This window comes from Mycteria americana, chromosome 7 (genome assembly GCF_035582795.1).
Source record: "Mycteria americana isolate JAX WOST 10 ecotype Jacksonville Zoo and Gardens chromosome 7, USCA_MyAme_1.0, whole genome shotgun sequence".
Taxonomy (NCBI): domain Eukaryota; kingdom Metazoa; phylum Chordata; class Aves; order Ciconiiformes; family Ciconiidae; genus Mycteria; species Mycteria americana.
Genome location: NC_134371.1, coordinates 6,823,874 through 6,845,348, shown reverse-complemented (window position 1 = coordinate 6,845,348; position 21,475 = coordinate 6,823,874). Strand labels below are relative to the sequence as shown.

Here is a 21,475-nt window from a genome sequence, read left to right as displayed (position 1 = left end):
ATCTGTAGTATTTTATCTACCAATATACATGCGGAGTTGAATCGCAGGACCTCCTTTTTTAATATCATGATGTTTAACTACTTAACCGAGGTGATCCGCCAAGTTCTATACAGCAAACACTTGTGAAACCGTTTCCTTCCTCCACTGCCTACAACGTACTTAGAGAATTATTTGATTTACACCACAAAGGGAATTCAAACATAGCTCAAGAGCAAACAAAACTTCCCTACACCATACACGCACAACATATATAAGACGTGTGAAAAAACCTCAGTGTTTTCCTATCCTTCTGGCTTCTGCACTCTCAACACCCAACAGCTGGAAGTTTCATCTTTGCAGAATCAGTCTGGATCATCCCGTGAGAGCTTTTGAATCACCACAGCAATCAAACATTATTAGAGGGAGATTAATTGGAGTTAGTACACGCAGTTTAGGTTTAAAACAACACCTGCTAATTTCCCCAAACTGATGAGAACTGAGAGGAAAAACTGACTTGAAAGAAAATTCAAGTTACAACTATAACATGACAACTGCAAATGCACCCCCCCCCCCCTTTTTTTTTTTTTTTAAGACAGACAACTATGAAAGAGAAAGTATGATCCCCTCGTTTGAGAAAGAGGGGAACTCTGGTTAAAAACCTATCCCAATTCAGTGGTAAAATGAAGACAATATAAACATAATGCAATATAAAAAGGGATAAAGGGGAGAAAGAAGAACAGACAGTGATGAAAGTGAACTAGAACTACAGAAAATTGGTAAGTGAAACCAAGACTGAAGTCAAGACAAGTCAGACAAAAAAAAAAAATCATTACTTGCAGCACAACAGAAAATAAGCTGCTTTTTAAAATAAACTAGGAAGGACTGAAATTAATAGCAATATAACCTCACTGCAAAACAGAAGTGAAAATAGGGCTAATGATGCAGGAAAAAAGCATTTAATAAATTTTTTCCACTCAGTATTTGGAAAGAAGCAAAAAAATGCACTTGTATCAAACAAACTGATGAATTATCTCAGTGACCAAGTCAGCCTCAAGATCTCGCAATTAAGTTTTGATTCCAGCCTTTGAGGAAATGCCTGAGCTACTGTCAACGACAGGACGCACCGATGCAGCGGGACGGAGGGGAACCGGTGCTGATGCCATGGTAGCCAGCAGCTGCGAGGGAAGCAGGATGACCAGTGTAATTACAGCCCATTAGCAGGGCACAGCTTTCAGATAAAATAATCAAGTCAATGTAGGATTCCAGTGATAAGGAATTCAAAGATATGAACATAATCAGCATTGTTATTCTATATAAAACATGTCCTGTCAAACAAATCCAAGTGCACTCTCCAACGAGATTATACCTTTGGTTGGAAAGATAGCTGTGTTAGCATGCGTATATTCTGTAGCCAGCGTTTGACTTAGTACCACGCAACACTGATAAAAGAGTTAGCACTGCACAATCAAAATGAAATATCTTCAACGTATTAAGAGCTGGCCAGCTAACTGACCACGGTTTCATCTGCGAGCCGATAACACTGTTTGCGAATCAGCCACGCTACGGGTGCAGGCATACCCAATTGCTCGATGCATCGCACACCAGCAGGACTTACTAGCACTGTGCGAGATTCATTTATATGGTCCCAGGGCCAACAAGGATCGGACATTAAAGAATAGTAAGAACCAGTGAGCAGAAGCAGCAGCCAGGCAAAGCAGAGTTGGGCACAACATTAAAAACAAAAATCTAAAGATTAGCTACTGGAGTAGATCGGATCAGCCAGGGGAAGGGAACAGTATTTCCTCCTCTTATGGAAATATGACTATGTGCTCACCAGAAATAAAAGTTACGAGCAAGCCAGGATAACTTTATCCTTTCTAAAAAAGAACCATAACCTTACTAAATTAAGCGTATGTTGTACTGCTTACTGACAATTTTATTAGCTTGCAAAAACTTAGTTGGCATTTGTAAGAAAACCGTTTTCGCCCTCCTTACCCATAACAAGTCAGCCTTTTACAAAGATTTCCTACAGATACAATATAATATACTCAACAGAAGGCAAATAGTTATTGCCCTCTTGCCACATTAAGCTGTCAGCATTCCTCCTCTGGGAGAGCCTTTCAGAGGTACTCGAACCGCACACAGGCGCAGCCGGGAGGCTTGTCAAGTCTCGTGTTGGGAAGGGAAACCTCCAGACGCACGCAGACCACTAATAGGATTTCTAGTCTAGCCTCAACTGGAGCAAGCCCCAACAAGCAAGTATCTCCAGTTATTTCACCTCTGTGTCTTGTTTGCTCAGCTGTAAAATGGGGATAATAATGAAATGCATCACCTCTGTTCGGTGCTCTGGTATCTCCTGAGAGCAAAGGAACCATCACATTTGTTATTCACCGACGATTATTTAATGATTTCCTACTAAAATTGACAGCCTGTCCTGGCCAGAAATGCTAATTAAAATTATCAGTTCACAGCATCTATTCTGGCAGTCCACATCAACAACTACAACTTTACACTGCAAATTTTTCATACAGACCTTCCTAAATTAGGAAATGCTTAGCAGATCGTGGGTGGGACTGAAACTAAACCACACTACACAGCTACCCACATACAGCCACCATGAAATAAAACCCCACAGATCACTGCTGCTGCCTGCGCTCAAGGTCCCACCAACCTGCCGGCAGGTCCCCTGCCCACCCAGCGATGCTCCCGCAGCCCATCTTCCCCTTCCCAGCCAGGCTCTCCAGCCAGCTCCTGCCCCCCCCACCAGCACTTTCCCCCCTGAGGCTGGGTTAGTTCCTAGTACCCAAGTTAACTCTTCTCCTGCCATACTGGGCTGAAATCCCATCAGAACAATAAAATCAACTCTGACGTACTTTGCACCAACTCAACTACTATTGAGCAAGTGGCCACAATGCGAGATGCTGTTCCCAGTTGTTTCATTAACTCCCCAGCCAGAGACCTTTTTTTTAAATTTAAAAAACAAAACAAAAAAAAACCCCACTTTTAAATGCACGGGCTTATTGCAATTTTTAATTAGTGGCAGGATTTCAGATAGTGCACACCCAAGGCCCCAAAAAGGGGGTGAGGAGAGTACGTGTGCCTGCTTGTGAAACCATTGTTCCTCCGTCAATACAGCTCATCCTCCAGCCCATCCAAGTTCTCAGCTGCCCAGCCGCACAACTTTAAAAGTCAACAGCTGGGCGTTTTATAACCCTGGACAACTCACAAGCCAACCCTTACGTCGCTGGCAAGGAGTCTTGGCCAAAGCCCGAGGACTCCATGGACCCCATGGGGACCCCTCCTGCCCCACCACACTGCTTCATCCTCTTCCTTCAAGCGACTGCTAACAAAGGCAAAGTCCGCGCTGTAAGCCGGGCAGACAGCTGTTTTGTAAGCAGTTAAATGACAGAGGCAGGCGTACTGAATTGCGTCGGGCAGTGGCTGGCATCCAGGATCTGCAACCATCTGGAAGTTTGCTTGGCTTTTGTTTCAAGTCTCCAGCACTGATGGATGGAAACAAGCTCCCAGTTCTTCTGCGTTAACATAAAGACAATTAAAATAATCCCCACCCCCACCCGGTAGGTCAGAAATGAAAGCACATCACACAAGCTTAAATACATTATCAACACTGTCTCATTTAAGTAAAAACTGACTCTTTGGAACAAAAAAAGCCCAAAACAAAACCTCAGGTCAATCACAGAAAACAGCTTTGTCAACAAGTTCCTGTGACTCCTTGTTGTAAGAGGAAAACACCCAGATGAAAGCCTGCAGAAGGACTCACTGCATCCTCCTCTCTCCAAGAAACATTAACTACTGCCCGACAAAAGCATTTCTGCTGAGAAAGGGAACACCACAGGCCAGTATTAAAGCAATTTCAGTGTAGCTACCAAGCAATTAGCTAGATAATACCTTCACGACATGCTGATTTTTCCTTTTCCAGAGTACTGGTGCAAGCATAAGTAGTAATTTGTTGTTTGTACAGCCACTTCTGAAGTTGCAGGTGACCCAATTTAGATTTTCCTTTCCGTATCACTGAAAATATTTCTACTTCGGCATTGCACATCTGTTAACTAATTTAACTTTTTTTTTTTAAGCTTTTACACTGTATTTCAGGGTAACTTCCATCTTATATCAGCAAACATAAATGTAGACATTTTGATTTTTAAATATTTAAACTCACATTTGTGAAACACTGATCTTGTTACTTTTTTTTCCCTAAGCCAAAGCATAAAGAAAGCTTATCTTGTATTCTGATTTTGCTTTGAAGCTTGCAATTATCCCGAAGTTAACATGCTCCTTCCTCGAGATTACCATTAGTAAAGTTTTGGATACAAACCTCTGGGCCTTACTCCGATAAGTGACCCACCACTTTCACAAAGCGGTTTTGGAAAGTACCTTTATTGTTTGACCTGATGTTCAAAGCTCTTTGAAAGCTGCCTATCTGCTTTGCTGAAGCTATGTTACATCAGAACCTTCTATCAATAAAAGTGAGTATCAGTAACAGGATATCGGAGTGAAATTCCACCGTGACTGCAGCCGTATCAAAGCTTCAACACCAATAGTGTACAGCTCTGCACATGCATAACTTCAAGTGCCAGCAGACTTGGAAAAAAAAAAAAAGAGTATTTTTACTATGTTGATTCATTAAAAAAATAAGGATCAGGTTTATAAATTTTGCTGTTGCAACGAATGCCTCAAGTATTTTCATCACACAGTATTCCAGGACGGAAGGTCCTTTTCTGTTCTCCCGCTTCCTTGAAAGCAGTCTGCCGCTTGTACACTCCTTATTCATATATGAAAATACTACAGCCACATATTCTTCCATGGCCTTGCATAAAGCTCTATATGTTAAAATTAGTTAGGTCTTTCTGCTTGCCATAAGATGTCTCCTGTTTGGATAGCTGGCCTGGTTTTGGACTAAGCTGTTTGATCAAATTCTGAAAAAGTTTTTATTTATTGACAGCTTGCATCCATGCGTTCATCTGCTGACACTGGCTTTTGGCTTAAACAGTCCTGTACGCCTTCACAGTGTTTACATCTCTGATGGATTTAGAGATAGTAAAGTTCATTGGAACTTTTTTTCCTGTTTAACATTTCTCCATCTCATCTTACAAGAAAGGCTTTCTACACTTCCACTCATGCTTGCAACCCTCTCCCGCAACTCTACCACTTCAAATTTATCCATCTTTCACTAACATCAGTGATCGGAATGTATACATTTTCCAAAAGAGGTCCCAGAAGGACTTGCAAAATAGTATTAATCTCCCTTCCCATCTCTTTTAAAAGCAAAATAAAAATCCACCCTTTGGCGCATGCCTTTTTTCATGGCTGTATCACCACTAACAGACCACACTCGCACCATGGTCAAGCAGTGCAAGCAGTTACACAGCAAAGCCTCTGTATCTGCTTTAAAAAAACCTCAATGCTAACGTTGAGCACAAAGATCAGGAAGAGATGATATTGGCAGAAAAACATATAGCAGCCACACTTAATCTTTGCCTAATATTCAAGGGAACAGATAAAAATGGTATTTTTTCTGTTTCTTCCTCCCAACTCTGTATTTTGCATATGATGAGTGAAGAGTCAGATTCATTTGCTTCCCCCTTCCATCTGCCAAATCCCTTTGCATTTTTCAAAAATGCACAAGCTGTTGAATGTTGTGAAACATTTTCTGCAAAAAGGGATGTGCAAAAATGCTAAAACAGAGATACTTTATACGGTATATAGCTAATATAAAATACTCAATAACGAACCAGCCAAGCACTCTTCAAAATTTTTACGGAAAGTCAGCTTGTTAAGATTTTCTTCACTTAAATTGCCTAAATTTTGCATATAGCTCCCTCAAATTGCCTCACACTTGCCACGCGATAGATCGGGCAGACGCGGGGTCCCGGCAGGGCAGCGCAGGCAGCACCCACCCTGGAGGAGCAGCCACAAGCCTTCTGCCAAGGCAGCGATCCCAGGGCAGCTCTGCATGTGCACGGCCCTTCGGGGAACCGCCAGATGATAGTTAAACCTCACTTGCTCTACAGAGCCGGGACACTGATACGTAATTAAGACCCTTTAAAAAAAATTTATATATATATATATAAAATCAACAGAAAATAACTCTCCTGAAGACAGAAGAGGAGGAAAGTTGACAGATCCAATCTGCCATCCCCATATACTTTCTAACTTGAGTACAAAACCTCTTCTCACCATCTGAGGCTAGCCCAGGCACCAGGCCAAAGCTTTGCATTTCCCTCCCGAAGTGAAAGGACAGATCTCCCACTGCCACGTCGCTAACCCAGAGCCAGAAAGCAGCACCTCATCCCTACCCAACGCTGCCCAGTTTTGCAGCTGCAGTGAAACCACGTCACTGCCTGTAAGGAGGATATATCAAATTTGCTCAAAGGTGGTACTATCACTGTTCAAGTAAACTCAATCACATAAGAGAGCATATTATTATATTTGCTTATATTTCATTTAGAGAACACCACAGAATCTTAAATGATGGCAGGGCCACAAATAATACACTTGCTCTACTTGCAAACTACTCCATTATTATTTTTATTGTCTTCACATATCTGTATTTCCTAGCTCCCAACTCTCACGTTTCAGAAGATACTACAACCATTTATCCACTCACCTTTGTCCCCTCACACTAACCCAACAATTCAGGATGCACTGAAATGAATACGTTGTAGTCTAGAAAAATCTAAGGAAGAATGAAGGGTATAGAGAAATAAGGATTCATTAAGACAGATGAGAAAGGACCCAGATCTGCTAGCAGGGACAACACTGTGATAGTCTAGAAGGTCCGAGAAACTGAAAAACTTTTTACAGCAACTTTTCAGAGCATAATATCATCCTGTTTGACTGCATGATCAAGAAATGCCAAAAGGAAGTGAAACCGTTGATGTCTAACTTCAGTGTTTTATATCCACAAATATTGCCTTTGCAGTAACATAGCGGCTCTCACACATCCACTGAAGCAACCTATTCAGACACATAAAAATTAAAGTGTAGCCGTCTTGTACATTAAATAGATTGCGGTTACAGAAGTATCTGAATGACTCGACTCTCATGTTTTACCCAGAAGTAGCTGCCGTGGAAGAGATCAGAGACCCTTTTGGTTGCACTCGGTAGGATTGCCTAATTTCCACCCCATCACCATTTCCTGCCCACTGAACAAGGCAGCTGGAACAGCTGGACAAGCACGTCCAGCTCTGTTAACCTAGAGGGGAAAGGGTAAAGATAAAACACTGCACACACGAGAGCTTGTAGAGAGAAGACACTTAAAATTAGCGTACAGCGCCCTGACTGCTGCTTGCAATGCATGCTGACCTGATGAACGGGCTTCAAATCAGCAACAACAAACTTGCACTGTATGTCTAAAAGTCACAGAGGATGTTTATCTTTTGTGCGGCCATTAAAAGCACCAGTGAACTTAATAAGCAATAATAAAGATCTGTTACAGCAGCATATGGAGTTGCAAAAATAAGTATGTATGGAGCAGAATCAAACAAGTTAATTTTGCCACCAGCTGACATAACAAGAAACAAGGATTAACGGTGACTGTATGTAAGCATGAGCAACATTAACAACTCGGAACACTTTTGTCCAATTTAACGTCAAGATCTGCAGAACTTTTGCTTTGTTGAAAATCTCAGAATTTGACCTTTTTCCTCTTTAGCCATAAGATTTCTTGTGTATCGGTTACAGTCAGCTATCAATAACATAATCCATGTGTTCCGTACCAAGTCCTGTAAGAACGTGGTTCTAGACCTTCATGAAGCAAAACTGGAACATTTGATATAGTAGCAAAAACTCAGTGAGCCGTAAGCTGCTACCTTGCTATGGCACTTCACCTTCCCACCACGGCCAGGAACAGCTTAGTGCCGCACAGTACTCTGCAAGAGTCATGCAACAAGACATTACCTGTGTCTCTGGCGAAATCCATAGCATATTTCTGACTTCTGAACACAGGACACTGTTAGCTCAGCGACACCTGAAGTTAACCAGAATGTGAAACATGGAGTCATTTGGGTTTGGTCCTTTAAGGTTTTTGTTTGTTTGTTGGGTTTCTGTTGTTGTTTTGAGATCCTGCTGAACTAAAATGTAATTTAGTTTTATAACAAATAAACCCAGAGGACAACATACAAATAGAAAGTTGCGTAATGAGGCACCACGGGTATGAACCACCTACCTGCTTGAGTGTAAGTGAAACACAGAAGTATCAGAAAACTATGCTTCACTTTTGCTTATTCTGAGAGTTACTTTCATCAGTATTACCCGAGACCAGGAAGGCATCTACAGTAACCTAAATCACAAACTTCTGATTAGGGAACAGTGAGAAAATGACTGTGTCAAACAAGCTAGACTTACAAATGTATCAACACATTCATCAATTACTATAAAATTAACCCTTTATCCTTAAAACATCTAACATACATTTCCTGCCAGTACAAAATAGGCTTGACCTTTTCAGAGCAGAGCTGAACGTCTGCAGGGTCACAGGGCACAAAGCGAGCAGCAGATCGCTCTTTCAGCTATCAAGTCATTTTGCACTGATCCAGAATCTTATATGTTGCTAGACTCCAGAGTTTATACAGGGGATTATTTGTGACACTGGTGCCATCTTCTCTCCTCCTCCAAATCATGTAAGGCCACTCATTTAAGAGGAGACAATGTAATGTATATGCACGCTCAGGTATCAACACAAACATAGTGAAAGCACCATTCTCTAATGGACTGACAACTTACACTGAAAGTTATGATTTATTTTGAATTTAAAGATTTTTTTTTTTTTTTTTGGCCATCCCTTTCTCTTGCCCATAAACCCCACCAACCTTCCTGCAGCTCAGCCTGCTTCTGGGTTAGTCTCCAAGTCTAAGCTCTCCGTAGACCATTCACAGCGGTGCAAGCCACTCGCAGCTTAACTCCTTCCAACATTGCCACCTCTGTGCCTTAATGCTCCCTCTTATACACGACGGCCAAAACACGAGGCCACCTCACTACCTTTCCAATTTCTCATTTCCTTCCCCATCACTCTTCATCCATGAACACCCTTACCAAACAAGCCAGAAAACTTCTGACCCATTCCTCAAAACCAGCTTTTGAAGACACCCATGGATTTTCTCTCCCTGCACAGCTGGCTGGCAGGTCCAATCAACAATGACTCAACCTATGATCCAAAAGCAGTGCCCTGTGGTCCTGCCAGATCAGACCACTTGGACTCTTCTGAAGTACTCGAGGACCATATACCACAGCCTTCCTGTGTCATTTGTACCCACCTCGGAGCCAAGACACAGCCACCCTGGCTGTAACACTGGGCACACCCCCACTACACATGTGGATGGACACGTTCCTCCTATACAACAGCCTCGCGTCCACATGCCTGCATATTTAGTCATGCAAAGGCCACACGTCACACCCATTGCATGAACAAGAGCATGAAGCAAAAGGGAAGAGGACAGAAGGGAATGCAGCGTGCCGCAAACACAGATCTGCAGCCCCTCCCTCGCCCACATCTGAAGCATTCAAGAAAAGCCAGCAAAGAGCAAACATTGTGCCAAATTAAGTATTGTGTATCCAGTTGCTCAGTTCCCCAGACACACGGATTGTCAGATGGCCTTGGCTGCTCAGGAGGGACACTTCTTCTGCAACACCAAATGCTGCAGCCCGAGCCTCCGGTCTGGAGTGCGAGAGCAGAAGTAACCTCGCTGCGCAGCTGAGGATCACCTTTAACAACCGTGCAACCAACAGAAGAACATAAATCATACAGAGATATAATTAAAAGGAAAACCCTGTCTTAGTATCGGAAACCATGGGTAGCTAATGAATAACCGTGCTAAAGAAAGGATGGGCAAGATGGGATGCTGGAAAAGCAGAAGTCCTAGGAATAAGAAAACGCATTAAAGCAGAAGCCAATTCTGTAAAAATCCAGACTAAGAAACAGTTATTTTATTTCATTCACTTTTCTTTGAGCTGCCACATCTAACGCTTTCCAGCATTAGAAAATAGAGACTTGTAGCTCTCCTCTCCCCAAGGCAAGCTTTGAAAACAAATTTCCCAGTTAACCTGCCAAAGCAGAAGATCTGACAGCAGCTGAGTGCCCCTCTGCCCAGCTCAGGGGATGACTCAGTGAAAACTAGCCCTCAAAAAATGTGTTGTCATCCTTCAGTCAGTGCAACTGAGTAGGAACAAATTTCTCACCTTAAAAGCCATCGCTTCCAAGGTAGCCACAGTTAAAGGCAGCATTGTACACTAGAGGAACAGCACCAACACATTTTGGTGAAAAACAGCAGCTTACCTTTTTATTAATTGTATTACAGATTGAAAAAAGGGGTAGAAAGTATCTACTGGAATTAGACTATAAAACCATCGCCTCAGAGCTTTAGAGTATCTCACAAAAGAACAGGATATTAATACGTGTTAAGTAAAGTGGATTAAGAACTGGGGAAAACAAGACCAACATTTTAACTGTTTGAGCCAAGCAAACCCACAACTCAAAGCAAAACACCAACCACGTAACCATCCTTCTGCTACAAGAACAGAAGAACACATACATGCACGTATTCAGCTGGGTCTCAAACTTGCATCCAGTTGAAATAGATCTAGAAGAATCGGGTACGTGGTATACCCCAATTCGCCTTATCTTGTCACAAAAGCAGGAATTTTTTCCACTTCCCACTTCAATCTAAGCCATTACTCCTGATACTAAAACATCAAATGAAAGGCAAAATATTAAGTCACACGGTCCTGCAACACACTGCATGACTAAGTCAAGCCCAAGCTGTGCTGTTGCTTTTCAACCTTATCACCTCTATCAGTATTTGCAGACAAAAGCCACTATTCAGGCTTTTGAGTTCAGGCATTACACACCTCAAATAATCCACCACCTCTGCAGCTCCGTGTCGCTTGTGCTCTGTTAATTTATTCTAATAACGTGATGCTTCTGCTTGCCATACATTTGCTAGTAACAAGACACTGAAAGCAATTCTTTCTCTTCTGTGAGTAGACATTACGTGAGTCTGCAAGAAATACAGGCTGACCAGAAGGAAACCTGTTCAGCGCTCTCATTATCCACAAATACCATCATCTTTTTTTCTCTGCTGCATTATTCCACATCAATAAATAAAAAACGAGCAAAGAGCAATGCATAATACTTAGTAACATATCCACATCAGCTCAAGTGTCAGCAAGCATAAGGTCACTTATGTTATATGAATTGCCATTGAATAGGCATATACTTCCACAATAAAGGTGACTTATAAAGTGAAATAAATTCTAGCGGCTAACTAATTTTACACTAAAGAAAAACAGTAAGGTGATCCTGAAACAAATCAGGACAACTCTCTGCTCCCATGCTGTTTCTGCTACCAAGGTCCAAAATAATCACACCATCTTACTTCACTACAGTGTTGGGCTTGACTAAAGAATCATGCAGAAATACTTGGGGCAAAAGATAACATGGGGATTTAGACTGTAAACGTTAGCATTTTATTAGTGGGTGAGTGGGGAACAGGGAGCAACCATGTAAAATTGACACAGCTGCACAGAGGCCCAGAGAACTAGCTGCAAACTAAGCAGAACACATTCGATATTTTGCTAGTTTAGATTAAAAGCATGGAGAAATCTGTCCACAACATCCCAAGGATCTCTGAGGGTGGCGAGGGTCATCTAAAATTGTTGCTTATTGAAGTTTTTATTAACAGCCTCTTGAGAGCAATTTCTTTTTTCTCTTTTCAAAACATTCCATATGAAACATTCCTGAAAGCATGAAGTATATGTTTAACTACATATACACACACATACACACATTCTATTATTAGAGTCCTTTGCAAGGACCTAATAATAGAAATGTCCATAATTACGTATAAGGCAATTATAAGAGACTCACACATAAAGCATGCTTTAAGGTATGTGCATTGCTGCCACAGAATAGCTATACACTAAGTCAGCACAGAGAAATCAGACAAGCCTATCACCTTCATCTCCAGGGAATTCAAGTGTTTGATTTCAGTTATCCTAAATGTAACAAAAAAATAAAATTAAAAACAAACAAAAGCAAACACCAAAACACAACAGCAGAAACTCTGCTCCTGAATCCATCTTGTTGCTCTACTGAGTAGCTTCCAGAGGAAGTAGAAGCAGATGCCAGGACAAACAAATGCCACATACCACTATTAGATGCAATCTTTGTCTTCTTCAAAAAATAATATAAAATAGACAATTACTTTGGAATTGTTTGTTGCTTCATATTACATAAATAACATTATACATAGCTGCAGTTTAATAAGCAGAGTATCCAAATGGTAACTTGCAGTATATACCACCATTATAAACTGTCACCGCTAAAAATACAAATAAGGAATGTTTCTTATACAGTTGGTGTTGTAGTTGGCTTTTTGCCTGTTATCTGCTAACAAACACCACAATTTACTTGTAAACAAAGGATTCCTTAGATCAAATGCAGAAAACATGTCACTGGAGAAGCGGTACAGTTTAACCTCTAAGTGCAAGGCATGCCATCCTTTCCCAGTTAAAAGCACCGTGAAGTTTTGCTCAAAGCCGCACTACCTGGGACGCCCCGGGAATATTCCTGTTCAGGAACAGACTTTAACACAGACTACGCTTGTCTCGTGTACTTGCTCAACAGCACCGTCATTTCTCATCCAGAGAAGAGCACAGATTTAACATCTGCAGCAGCATTTCTGAAAGGCAACTAATCTCTCCAACACTGTTAAAAATTCCACAATAAATCACGTTTAATTAGTTTGTGCTTTTTCCCTGGCTGTCTGTAATCCAACGGCGAGGGGGCTTCCAACTCTAATTTTGCAAAGAGGTGCTTAGAATAAATTGAGAAAAATGCAAACCCCCGCATCCCCGCTGGAAGCTGTTTGGAGAGTTATCTGCTTGCTGACACACCAACATTCCTGCCTGTAGATGGCCTGTTACTGTTGTGTATCCAGCGTCTCCTATTTCCACTGCCTTGTTTGAAGAACTTCCCTCTTCCCACATACCTTCCATCTCCCGGGACAGATCACACAGGGACACTAAACCTTGGCCGTAAACAACATGACTTTTGATATTCCTGTTTCTAAGGGATCCCCCACCGCTCAACTGCTGCCGTTCAGCAACACAGAGATCACCTAGGCGTAAGTCCTCTGTGCAGCACGTTTGAGAAACTCTGCCTCGCTGGTATTTTGCGCAGCTGAGATTTACACAGGGGTCTGCTGGCTTCCTCTGCTATTTATTTTATTTGCTGTACACTAGAGGCTACTGCAAACAAATGGGACTTCGATAACCTGCAGCGTGTTGCATAAAACCATTCCGATGCATTGGGACACTCCATTTCCAGACTTAACACCCGCTACCGTGGCCTCCTTGGTGGAGAGACCGGGATGCCCTCCCAGGGCATCCCAAACTGCCAGTCCCGCTGCTCCCCACAGCTCACTCCATCTGCCCTCACGCCTCTCCTTCTGAGAGGAGTGGCAAACTATATTGAGAAGAAAAGCACTGTGGAGAGCAATTTGTTGTATTCAGCTGTACACAGGCTCTGGGACTTTTATGTAATTATATGTATTTTGTAGGAATTAAGATCCTCACATTACAAACGTTTATTCGTACTGTAAACTTTGCTTCTGCGCTAGCACTCAGACTGACAACCTACATTTCTGAGGGAAAAGCCAATTATACTAATTAGAAAGTTCATGAATACAACCGCACACATGCAGAAGTTTGCTGCATGATCTGTACATATTTTCTTGCACAGATGTATGAATTGTAGAAGTTTAACTGCTTCAATCTCTCATCAGAGGACTTAATGGTATGATGCAGAAATCTTCTTTCAGTTCACAAAATACCTTATGTAGGGGGGAAAAAAAAGTGCCAGAATAAACACACTTCAGATTGGAAGTTATAAACTTTTCCAAGAGTAAAGATAAAATGCTTGTGGTATGGAGTTACAGCTCTGAACTTCTTGGCTATAGCAGAATATCAGCTTATTTTGGATGCTAACTTTCTTCATTTCTTATCCTTTGGCCAACTATAGGCTAACAGTATGAAAAACCCTTCTCATCGCTGTCCCAGCAGTGACCTCAAACCCAAACCAGATGAGTCCCGATGGGTCAAAATAATAAATAAATAAATAAATGAAATTTGTAAAAGAGATCAACTTCCACACAGACTCATCTCTGAGCTACATTATGAGCATAAACTAGCTAAAAGGTACGGAACTGGGAAGAACAATATGCGATACTTCTGGGGCAGCAAACGTTTCTGTCACAGCAGGGTCCCAATACAACCACAAAGCACAACTGCTTTAGAACTAACGAGAGGGAACCACAAAGTGCTGAAGATTAGGAGAAAAGCACTAACAGACCGCTTCTGTGCAAGACCCGAAATGACCCCGGGAACACCGCCAAGAATCATTTTCTTACTGGGAGCACCGGCAGCATGTTCTCTTCCTGCCGAGAAGAACGCACGGGTGGTAGATGGGCAAGACCACCGGTGGACCGGGTGAGAGGAGCAAGATGCCTCCATCCATAGGAGGCAGCCCATCACTGGTTCCTGAGGTTTATGGAAGTGATGCCTTTATCTGGATTTCCAGCCAAGCACACATTGTGTCATCCATGTCCAGACCAGCAGCTCCCCATCAGAATGGAGCAGAGCCCCAGACCAGCACGGGCACAGAGGCACAGCCAGGCCTGGCAGTCTCAACCTTTTTTAAGTGAGCTCAGCTGCAAAAAAGTTTGAGAAATCGTGTTCTAGACTAAAAAATGCATGCAAGTTTGAAATCCCATTACCTAGCACATTGTTAAGCTCGAGTTAGACTGGTTTGGCACCTTTCAGGAACGTACTGGTTGAGCCTTGGGTTCTGCAGGGTAAGTGGTTAGGGGATACCGCAAATGCGATTAGGGCACAGGGAACTGGGATACATGAATTCTATTCTCACAAATCTAGCACTGAGGTCAAATAAAAAAAGCACCAAAAAAAAATCCAAAATAACCAAAAAACCACCAAACAAGAAACTTCAATTTTTCCATATCTCTGTTTCCCCATCTGCGGGGGCAACTACCACTTCAAGGAGTCAGGCCAGTCCTTTTAGGTATTCACACAAAGAAATGCAAACGAAATACAGAATTACTAATATAGAGAGAGGCAGGCTTGCCCCCCGCCTTTTATTCTACAAATATAGATGGGATAAATGGTTCATTACATTTAACTCCAAGCCGCGCTACCTTAGCCAAAACCTTATTTAAATAGAACGTTTCTGAGAACCGGGAAGGGGGGAAGGCAGAGGGGAGGGATGCAGATGTGGTCTTAACCTAAGAGAGGTTAAGCTTTTAAAAGACTTTTTCTTTTTTCACTCCGTCTCCTGGTAGCATGCCATTTTAAAAAGGTGTCTGGCAAGCAAAATAAAAAGTTTCCAGGGTTTTCCTTCCCAAAGCCGCCTCAGCCAAGAGCCGGGCGGGGAGGACGGGGCCGGGAGAAGCCGCTCGCGCCCTTCTCCAGCTTCTTCTCCAACATGCCCCCTGGATCCAGACATTTTGGGAGGGAGCTGCGGACGAGGAGGAGCCCCGCGTTCTTCACCTGCCCGGCGTCCCCCGCCCGGGCAGCGGGGCCGCTCTCCCCGCCGGCTCCCGGGCACAGCCGGGGGCGCGGACCGGCATCCTCCCGCCTCGGGGGGAGCCGGGGGCAGGCGCCGCCACGCACACACCCACGCGTGCCGCCGGCCCCCGCACACGCAGGCACGGGCGCCAGCGCCCACCTCTCCCCAGGCTTTCCTCCCCGGCAGCCGCACCGGCCGTACCCGCGGCGCGGCGCGACGCGGGGCAGGGCGGGGGCGATGACAGCGGCCGGACCGGCAGCCCCTCGGGATTACCGGGCGGTGCCGGAGAGCCCGTCCCGCCGCCAGCCCCTCGCAGGGCCGCGGCGGGGCTGCTCCCGCCTGCCCGCGCGGCGCCGCCCGCCGCGGAGCTCCCCGCGCAGGGGGAAGAGCCGGCGGGGCCCCGGGGCGCCGCGACACGGCCCGGGCGGGGAGGGGCGGGGGGGCAGCGAGAGAAACTTTCCGCCAAGTGCGGCCGCGTCCCGCCGCAGCCCCGTCCCGCCGCAGCCCCGCGCTCCCGCCCCGCCGCCGAACAAAAGAGCCGGGACCGGGAGCGGCGCCTCGGGGCGGGGGACGCGGCTCCCCGGGGCTGCCCGCCGCGCCGAGCTGAGCCGCGGGGGCTTCCCGCCCGGGACCCCCCTTCCCCTTCCCCCGCCGCGCCCTTACCTGGCGGAGGGCTGGTGCGGAGCGGCGGGCCGGGCCGGGCCGGGCGCGGCGGTGAGTCCCGGCTAGCTGGAGCGAGTGCCAGGAGGGCTCGGCGGGGATTCCGCCATGTCAGTGATGTCGGCACCACATGGGGCCCGCGGACGGCCCACGCTACCGCGCACTCTGGAGTAGAGGCTCCCGCCGAAAAGCCGGCTGAGGCGGGCGGCGGGGCGCGCCGGCCCTCCTGCCCCCGCCCCGCCGAGCAGCCGCTCCGCCCCGGGCCGGCCCCGCGCCGCCGCCTCCGCCCCGTCCCCGGGCGCCGGGCGGGGGGAGCCGGGCGGGGCGGGCGAGGGGGCCGGGGCGGGTCCCGGCCGCGGCCCAGTCAGGCGGCGCCGCATGGTTGCGCGCCCAGCGCCGGCCCCGCCGCCCGCAGCGGCCCGGCCGCCGTTCCCCTCGCCGAGCTCCCCTTTCGCCCCGTCCCCAATTCCTGCGTCGTCACTCGCTGCCAGATACCACCCCTGGAACATGAATCACCCACCGAGCCTTCCTCCTGCCCAGCCCGCGGCCTCCACCGTCGTGGCAGAGGTTGGTCCCTGTTGTCAGAAAAATGTCCTTTCTGACTGGGGAAGTCCCTCGTCCAAATAGCTTAAGGGTGGGATGTGCGTACCTCCTACGCTCTTCCGTATGTCCTGCCCTAGGCATCTGCTGCGCGTTGCTGCAAAGGCGAGGCACGGAATTAGAAGAACCCTTGGTCCCATCAGGGTGGTCGTTCCTGCGTTTCCATTGGTTGGGCGTGAGGAGAAGTTTTAGGCGATGCTTTTCAGAGCTTAAGAAATGCTCTGACTTATTTAAATTGTTGCAGCCCAAAAGAAGAGAAGTTTATCCCCTGGCTCTGGCAGAGAGCCCCGAGGAACCACGGTGGTCATTCACCTCCCAGCGCTGCATCCCAGCAACGTGGGAATCATGACTAGAGCTTTAATCTGGTTACAGGAGAAGCTTAAAATAGGACTCGGCCTCACCCACACCACAGATCACAGCCACGCCGTGAAAGGTCTTTTGACTTGGCCTTAGTCCTTTCGTTAGCTAACCTTCCTCAGCAAAAGCCCATCACCCGTACCTCTTGTGCTCTGCCTTCTCACCATCGCTATATTCTTCAGTGCTATGTTTCCTTACAGCTTCTCTCAGCGGTTGATCTACTTCATCCATCAGAGCAAGTTTTCCTTGCAGAAACTAGAAAACCCCTTGGAGTCTTAAGCAGCCCAGGTGTATTTTCATCAGCCTCCGTTAAAATATCAGCAGAAGCATTTTTTCCCATAGGACTCCTTGATGTTCTACTTCTTGTTGAAACTCACGCTACAGAAAATTGGTTTGGCATAAAAGTTCGGGAAAACCAAAACATCATGCCCAACTAGGCTGGGGTTTTTATTTTTTAAGTGACCAAAACACAGAAAAATGAAAATAAAGTTATCTGAAATAGATAATTCCTACGAAAATAACAAATTAACATTTTCCCATGGGAAAGATTTTTCTATGTAAAATGGTCAGCCAGCACTAAGCATTGTTCACTGTTAATTGCAAAACCTTTTGTAATGAGTAAAATCTAAAAGTAGAAAAATATTTTGTTTTATTAGTGACCCAAAACATGCAGACTTCTTGATGAACCTGGATTGAGTTACAGAGTCAGATGAGATTAATTATTCACTAGGGTGGTAAAGCCTTTACTTGGTCCTGTAGACTGTTTTGTGGAGGAAAAGATAGAGAAAAGGGACAGAGGGAAGGAGTGAAGGCGAGAGGGAATGTGTTGGTTTAGAAAGGAAAAAAATCACTGACCTGAGTTGGAAAATGACAAAAAAGATAAAATTTCAATTGAAGAGTAGACAGAATCAAACCTGAAGGGAGCAAAATGAAAATAAATAAAGAAGAGGAAGGAAATGAAACTACTAGATTGATTTGTAGCTTTTTTATCCACCGGGCCTCATTTGGAGAGTCAAAACAGAGGCCCCAGGCACGGGGACATTTCCAGTCTCACCTGGAACCACAGAATTGGCCAGACTCACAAAAAATAGAGCAAAGCCAGCCTGGGTCTGGAGCAAACGCGTACCTTCTCCTTGGAGCGCTTTCTATTCAGCTCTGATGAACTGGAAGAGCAGATATGGTTAACAGCAATTGTGAAGTGGTTCGATGGAAAGTGGGCATGGCTTGTAAACCGAGGAAGAGGGCAGGGGAGAGTGAAGCAAGGACCGCTTTTCCTCAGAAAGTTCCTACATAAATAACAGATAAAACTATTTCTTTAATGCTTTACTCCCTGAGCCAGCTCATCTAGGAAGAGCATTAATCAGACCAGGAGGAAATGTCTTTTGCCCCTGAAAAAGGAAAAGGATGAGGTTAAGTGGTGACACAGCAGGGACGGACAAATCACCCTGGAGAAAATGACTGACCTAAACTGTCATGCAAATAAATACAGACCAAAGCCGTGAACTTAACTTTTCTATTTTGATGAGTCTGTGTTTTTGTGAGCCTGTGCTTTCAATAACGTGCATATTTTTCTTTTATCACGGTGAGATCTTTCTGTTTATTCAGGAAACAAGTGGCGTCAGAAACGCAATAGCTCGTCTCTTCCGTCTCCCTTCCCACTTGTGCCTGTGGCGGAGGAGCGGGACGAAGGGACAACGCTGTCTCCTTCTTCGGCCTTTCTCCTGGATCCGTGTCCCCAGGACAGTCATTCCCAATCTGCAGATGCACCGGGACCAGACTGAAACCCCTAACTCCTTTCAAGCAGGGATTGTTTAGCCATCACACAGAAACAATTTAGGCACTGTTGCCTGGGGCTGGATCCAAACCAATTCTAAATCCTGTATTCTGCCATCGTCCCTGTCATCTATCCCCTCCTGTCTGGTGACAAATCCCAGAGAGGGGCCTGTGGAAACTCTCTCCATACAATCGGGATGTGGCCTTGGAGATCAGACATCGTTGTAAAGGCTGCGAAGACAGTCTTTATTCTCACAGGATACTTTCCCTCACATTTCTGATGGGATTCGAGTTAAACTTTTACTATTCCCACAAGCTGCATGTTCTGTATTCTGGAGGGCAGGCAGGCTGCGATCTTGGCATCAGCGCTGTTTGACGGTATACAGAGAACACTTTGATTGATTTATTTGCTGAATACTGTTGGGTGGTGGTGTTTTTTTTACCTGGGGTGTACTGCCCTCACTCATTTTTAATACCCCATGGCACCAGCGTATGGGGTAGATGGTTCTGCTCAAACACTGGATGGGATGGACCGTGGCCACAGGAGTTTTCTCTCCATCTGCATTATTACTTCTCCGAGCAGCTGTGGGCTGGGCTGGCTCAGGACCCGGTGTCTAACGGGTTGCATTTACCCATAGCAAGAACTCTGGGTTCAGACTCTTACTCCCAGGGCCAGCAGCAACTTGGACAGAGAAAAAGAGACGTACTCAGCCAGAAACACCTTAGGTGACCCCTCGGCAGGCTGAGAGCGGGCGCTGCGGCATCCCTCGCTCGGACCTCGCTCTGCCAGGGGAAGGGCTCTGCGCGGTGGGAAGGGCAGGATGCGCAAGGAAAACAACTGGATGAGCTCCTTACGAAAACATCCAGAACAACATCCCTCCCCCTTGGGATCACATAACTTAGTCCTTCCACAGACTGAAGACGGGACCATATAATCTGTTTTTTCTTGCCAATAAACCCTTTTGGGGGGCCCTTGTCTTTTTATGTACCACAAACCATTAAAGTTAGTACAATTTAAACAATTGGGTACTCAAAATCATACGGTCCTGTCTGGTCACAGCAGTCTTCCCTCGCTCTTTTATCTGAAAAAATGAAAGCTAAAGGCAGATTGGATTGTACAGATTAAAACATATTTCCTTCAATCTTTACAATGTTTTATTTTCGAGATAGTGCCTGTGGAGACCGGCACAAGCAAGAAGATCTGGGTAAGCATAGTTCGTAGTTCATAACGGTCACTTTTACTGTGGGGAATCCAAAATTCTGCAGGACGCTCTTTTTAAATAACTAGGGCATGTAAACATTAGCACGAACCAGGATTTCTATCTGTACCTCTCTATTTAGAAGAAATGAATGCCACTTATTCACTGAGCGTATATTCATGGTTTTGCATTCATGAACCGACCAAGCTTAGTGAGGAGTTTGTATTCATGGTATTAATTAGCAGATTTTTCCCTTTTTAGGATACAGGTCAGTATTTCACATGCTTAATAACACATGCAGAAATTAAGCCCCAAAAATCTTATTCTTGGGATAAGATCAAAGGACTAATCGCTGCAAGATTCTGAAATAAAAATTATCTGCCTCTCTTGTTATTGGGGTGCATGGTAACTTTGCATTTCACAGCAATCTGTGATAAAACCAGTTACCTACTGGACAGCCTTTTATTACATTTAATGGGCAAGTCCTTATTTTGGTCTTGGAATCTCTCAGACTACTACTAAGCAATAAATATGCCCAGTCAAACCTACTAGAAGTCACAAAAGACCCAGGCACTTCACCAGCAGCCAGAAGAGGCCCTCTAAACGCCAGGGCCATTATTCTAAAGATGTGATTTCTGACACACCAGAAGTTGTTGTTTGTCAGGGATATTATTCTGTTAGTTGTTTCTTAAGCTTTACAAAGGCATCATGGAAAGAAAATGTTCCCGGTGCCCTCCCTTCCATGAGAAGCTCCATTGTCTTCATAATTTCTCTGCTTGCAAGCTGAGGACTGACACAGGGCATTTTTTACATTTTTTACGTCTACGTTGGTTTTATAAGTTGAAATAAGTTCCCATCTGCCAAGAGCTTCCAAAGAGCATTGGCGCTTAACCAATTCAAGAAGCTTGCCATGAAGATTACACACCAGTTGTACTTATTCAAAACAATAACTTCTGACCGCAGCACCAGAAGAAAATACTCTCATTTATTGTCTCATAATCACGCATCTCTGCAGTGTTAGTTCCACTTTTGCCAACGAGAAGGATGTTCTTTTTGATATTTTACAAATATTTCAGCTAAATCTCCTTAACACTGTGCAGTTCTTTGGCTCGTTAGGTTTGCTTTGCGTTTGTTTTGTTGAAAGCTCTTGTTTCAGTTCAGGCTCTAAAGAAAACAAAGCAGTATTGCTTGCATTGTTAAAGCCAAAAGTAGGGCCATGGAAAAAAAAATGTTCTTCTTGGAAGATTTTGTAGATTGGTATTCATGAAACAGCTGGAGATGAAACATACAGCACTAATCCTGTCCAGTT

General features: G+C 44.9%; 1 protein-coding gene across 3 annotated transcripts in view; it reads right to left on the bottom strand.

Moving 5' to 3' along the window:
- Positions 1-16,444, bottom strand: part of FNDC3B (fibronectin type III domain containing 3B) — a 215,611-nt gene extending 199,167 nt beyond the window's left edge. For all 3 annotated transcript variants that reach the window (XM_075506878.1, XM_075506879.1, XM_075506880.1), the window contains exon 1: positions 16,241-16,444. The gene's annotated coding sequence lies outside the window, so the exon portion shown is untranslated. The remainder of the gene's footprint in view (positions 1-16,240) is intronic.
- Positions 16,445-21,475: the final 5,031 nt, after the last annotated feature.